This window comes from Capra hircus, unplaced genomic scaffold (assembly GCF_001704415.2).
Source record: "Capra hircus breed San Clemente unplaced genomic scaffold, ASM170441v1, whole genome shotgun sequence".
Classification (NCBI taxonomy): domain Eukaryota; kingdom Metazoa; phylum Chordata; class Mammalia; order Artiodactyla; family Bovidae; genus Capra; species Capra hircus.
In genome coordinates, this window is record NW_017203139.1 from 10,071 (window position 1) to 15,440 (window position 5,370).

A 5,370-nucleotide genomic window follows, 5' to 3' on the forward strand; every position below is an offset into this window, starting at 1 on the left:
CAAACATGTCTGATGCAAGCACATGTGTATACACACACATGCTCAGCATGGGGACACAAACCCAAACAGGAAACAAAGGTGTTTCAGGAGCCTGTGTTCCATGTTTGTGTTTGTGTCCCCATGCTGAGGCATGTGTTTGTATACACTGTGTGTTTATGTCTGCACTCTGTGTGTGTGTGTGCATGTGTCTGGCCCAAGGAAGATGTAGATATGAAGGCGACAGGAGAGCACGTGCTGAGCAACCATAAGAGGAAGCACGAGGCGTCCCCAGTCTAAGGGTGGTTGGTCGCTGCAATGTCGGAGATGGAGTCAGTAGGCACCATGTCCTGTCCTTGTGGCTTCCTGTCTGCCTCCTCCCCGAGCTCTTCCATATTTTCCCAAGGTAGCCTGAAGCCGCTGCCAATGCAGCATGTGTGGTGGTGCTGAGCCATCGAGTGGTGGATGTGGACATTCACAGAAGATCCCACAGTCAGCACACAGGTGCACTGGGACCTCGGAGAGGACGCCCTTGCAATGATAGGCCTTCCCAGGGTAAGGGGCCGGAGTGTATGGCCCAGGCAATCTCAAACTCAGTGGAGCAGCAGGAGGCCAGGGGTTGGCAGGACCCATGGAAGGAGGATTCTGACAAAGAAACTTAATTCACACCTGCCTCTAGTAGTATCACCTAGGACTCTCACTCTGGCAATCACAACTGATTTGAGGGGAGTTGCTTCACTCACAGACACACTGAATCCCCAAGCCCCCAGTCTCAGCAGGCCACTTGCTACATGCATGGCCCAAATTCAGACTCCGCAGCCAGCTTGCATGAGGCTGAGCATCCCCGTTTGGGAAAGGACAGTGTCCCAGCTAGTACAGGGCTGTCCCTTCATGGCCCACCTCGAGACCCCTTCACCACATGTGTTTCTGTCATGGAAGAATCTTCTCTCCTGGGGTAGGCCTACAGGGGACCGTCCCACTCATCTTCGCTGATAATCTGCTGGCAACACTTTGCTCGCTGAGCAAGCTCAGCCCTGGGCTGACCAGGATCCGAACCCTCACACGAGCAGCCAAGAACTCCAACAACAATCATCAACTGTATGCAGGACCAAAACAATACCACCTCAGTAATCCTGTCTGATTCTGGGCAGTTGCACCTGAAAACCAGTTGAGAAAGTTAAGGCTCCAGGTGTCCAGCCTGCAGTTGATGCTCCCTGTTCAAAGTCCCAGAACCAATGGACTGGAGTGGAACAATGTCCCCTATACCCTGCAGGAAGAGAGGAGATGGGTGTGGATCCCATAGGTGGATCATCCACACCCCTGCACACCCACAATCATCATTCCCGGACTCATATTTTACCAGGGATGTCAAGGTAATACTCCTTAGTGATCACTCTTTTCAAGAAATAGGGGTGGTCCCGAAAGGAAAAGATCAGCTTGCTGCATGACCGTGGATGATTCACACCTGTACCTGCTAGGATAGGGAGGAGGGAAAAGGTGCAAGCTTCTAGGGTCCTCAGCTTGCCTCCCAGGCAGGCATTAACAGCTTCCACGAAGCCTCTCCAAACTCTCACAGTATAGGAGCATGGATAACATGATCATCCAACACCCCACTAAGTCCCATACCCACCTGACCTCAGTCTCCCTCCCTGACATTCAAGTCGATCATATAGCTGAGAAAGTCTTTATCTTGGTCGCTGATCATGACAGAAACTTGAGGGTGGTTCATAATCTGCTTGAGATCAAGGAGCCATTTATGCCACATGCTGGGCCAAGAAGAGCCAGGAGCATCAGCCCTACTCTGGGGTGGAAGAACAACATGGGAACAGGCATCTTCAAGGATGCTGGGCACTTCTGCTTACCCAGCCACTACTGATGAGCTCAGGCCCTGCCATACCATCAGAAAAGCTCATGGCTCTGTGTTCCTGGTGGTGTTCTGCATCTGAAGGTGGTCTGCATTCCCCAAGCAGGGCTGTTTCTGATAGCTGTTATTTCCCAGACCTGTGTATGCTGGGTAGTGGCATGTCACTGCTTACATGGTAGGACTTACAGTCGTTGTGACAAACCCTGTCTGAAAGCAAAGGAGTTAGTGTTGGCTACTGTATGTCTACATATGTTGTGTGTGTGTGTGTGTGTGTTACTCCCAGATCTCAGTTACCTTTGGAATCATTCACCTTTACAACAATATCTGTCAGCAAAGGCTGCCCTGGTGTACTGCCTCTGTCCTTTCTGACTTAGAGGCTGTTCCTCCTCAGATCAGGCCTGAAGTAGACACACAAAGTCATGGCTGCGACACGTACAGGTGTGGCCCTGGCCCAGACCCTACTCAGCTGTGCCTTTGGAGCCTGCCAACTGCCCAGTACCACACTTCCTTCAGGGTCCACCAGCACCCATCTTGCGCCCTTGCCTCCACCCCTGCTCCTGCTCCTGCCTCTGCACCTCCCCCTCCTCCTGAGCAGCGGACCACAGGAGTAGCAGAAAGGATACCACGTTGGCCCAGAAGCCAGGGATGCCCTGGATGATGGCACTCTTCTGAGCCAAGTCACGCTTCCTCCTCTCATGGCTCTTGCCACGTGAACCAAACGTAGGCCCTGCAGGTTTTCTCAGGCTCAGAGCTCAGATCCCCTTGCAGGGTCGCCAGTGCCTGCAGCACATCTAGTGGGCCGGAAAGCTCACTCGGGCCTCCAGGGCTTTCCTGGCACTGCTCCTCCACCGTCTTCTGCAACTCCAACGAGGAACCCTGTTGCTGCTCCTCATCTGGCACAACCTCCACATCCTCAAAGATGTCCTCTGTAAGCAGATAGAAACCCCTGTCTGATCCCTGCCACGACTCCGTCCACCTGGGCCTCGCCGTCCTCTCCTGCCTTCCACTCTGAAGAGGGTGGCATCTTCGCCTGGTGTGGCCACTGGTGGCTGCAAAATCCCAGCCATGCGCAGCATTATCAGGACCGGCCACGGGGCCCCCATCCCCTGAGAACCCAGGCTCACAACTAAGGAGGTATGGGGTCCCAGGACGCTCCCGCTTTCCTCTGACCGCCTCTCGCGCTCCTTTTGGGCTCTGGCCATGACCCCAGCCTGGGTCAGATGCTAAAGGACAGGACTTAATAGTATCACAGCAAGTGGTGAGCAATGGCAGCCCAGGGTGCAGTAATCCTGTGGGGCCCACTAGCGTTTTTGCTGGCTGGGGAGTGTGGGGCATGGTTCAGAGGCTATGGCTCATGTGGTGTGGGTGTCGGCTGAACTATAGAAACGGATGGTGGCAGCCCAGAACAGGGTGAATGGGCCCTGGGACATCAGCCATACAGGCGGGCTCTAGGCTGTGAGCCACACACAGGCAGCTGACCCAGATCTAGATCAATGGCCGAGAGGGGGGTGGAATGTAAACGATGGACACGCCCCTAGACCGGAAGGCATCTTCCGTGGTTCCTGGGATCTGCTCCACTGGCGTGGCCAGACTCTGCTCCAGAGAGCTAGCAGGTTTTGCATCTGCCGCTACCTCAGGCGCTGTCATTGGTCTGGTTCTGAAATTCCAACCACGGATTGCTGATCCACAATCCAAACAGCACACTCCTGTGTCCCACAGGACCTTCAATAACTGGGAGCTCTCCCTGAGTATCCAAAGGATACACAGGGTGCCACGTGGCTGAACACTTTTCTCCACGGGACAGACAGACTGTTGCTGGCCAAATGCTAGGGGAGTAGGGAAAAAGCCCACCGTTTGCCACGTTGATCTCTTGTTCAGGGACACCAGGACCTTAGGGCATAGAGCTCTCTGTCTCTTTGTCTCTGCTTTGGCATAGCACTGTTTGGAGCAATCCTTCCTTGTGTGTACCAGGGCTGGTGTCTGTGTGTCTTCCTTCTCTTTAAGTGGTCTGTTGCCATTTGCCACTCTATGGACACCAGCACTTATAGGAGAAGCTTATCCTTTGAGTGAAGGCAAGCCCTTCTCCTCCTGAGTGAGTTGCACCAACGGGAGATCAGATATTTTGGTCCAGATATTTTAGATTGAGAGTGCTTTCTCAATCTTGAAAGCCAACAGTGGGCAGTCACTGCTGAACCACAGAAGGGGTCGGTAACCCTCCCTCCCTCACTGGACAGACATGAACCTGCACAGGCCTGAGGTGGCTTGGCCACACTTTCACAGAGGGAAAAATGGGGCATGCTCTGCTGGCATGAGGAAGCTCCCTGAACCTTGTTCAAATTCCTGCCAGTGAGTGGCTAAGGACAACTCCCTTTAAGCTCTGTGACTCACTGGTGCCGGGGAGACCATGTACGTCTGCCCATTTACCCTATCGAGGCCCTTTCAAGTGGTTTTGCTCCTCCATCTGAGAACACGTACCAGCCTGCCCCAGTTACCCAATCCTGTGGGGCTGGGAGCAGCAACAGGAGCAATCTAAGCCATCCATCCTATAGTCCTGCCCCCCTATATATGCTTTCTGCAAAGAGTACAAAAGTGGTGTTTCAGACTGGAAGACTATGCAGGTAGCAAGTGCCTATGCTGCCGTGCTTGTCCATTTCTGAAACCTCACATAAATGGCAAGTGTTGCTCATGCTCGTGGTACGGTCAGGGAAAGAATGCCCAGTGTTCGAGAAGGATGGAAAGGCCTTTGTAGCTGCATGTCCAAGGGGCTGTGGGGTCACCCACTGTGGCTTCTGTGTCTAGGATTATAGCCTCTTCTCTGTCTTGGATCCTCTGCACTCTCACTGGTGGCCCCCAGTCAATTTCTTCCTGCCTCTCCTTTCTGCCAGGCTTCCTGGGTGCACCACTGTGATTCCACTTAGAAACTGCTCACTCAGTGAGATAACAGGCATTGGTACCCCGGCTCCAGTGCTTCTCATGGCCTGAGTATGTACCTTTCCCTATAGCTTTCATGTTTTCGCTATCCGACTTCCATCGCCTGGCTCGGTCAGTTCAACACTTCATATTCACAAGTGTACTGTCAGGCGATTTTGGATCACATATGCACACACATGCGTGTGTCCACACTAATATCCCTGACAGGAAACTTGCAGATATACAGAAGTACAAGCTTTCTTCTCCAGGAACATGAGTTTTGGTAACCACCGAGTTTCTTTGTCCTGGTTATTTTCTTTCACATGCTCATTGATCATGTCAGGTTGCACTTCTAACTCTGTGATTTAGCCTCAAAGGCTGCAAAATGTTGGCATTTGCTCCTGACAGGGACCGATCTGCAGAGAATGGGGCAGGTTGGAAACGCTCGCCCTGGACAGCTGAGTGACAGGCACCTGCGTTCTGCATTCTCCCATCACCTTGGGCAGCTTCCCAGTACCAGTCAGGCTATTCTGATCCATTGTCTGTGCAACCCTTTTGGGGACTAGAAAACAAGGACGTCTGGGCTCAGCTGACTTGGACAACTGTCTTCTTGGTGTGCA

The 5,370-nt window shown here is 53.0% G+C and overlaps 1 pseudogene; it reads right to left on the reverse strand.

Annotated features, from left to right (window-relative positions):
* Positions 1 to 937: 937 nt before the first annotated feature.
* LOC108635084 lies at positions 938 to 3,042 on the reverse strand (annotated as a pseudogene).
* Between the last annotated feature and the right edge of the window lie 2,328 nt (positions 3,043 to 5,370).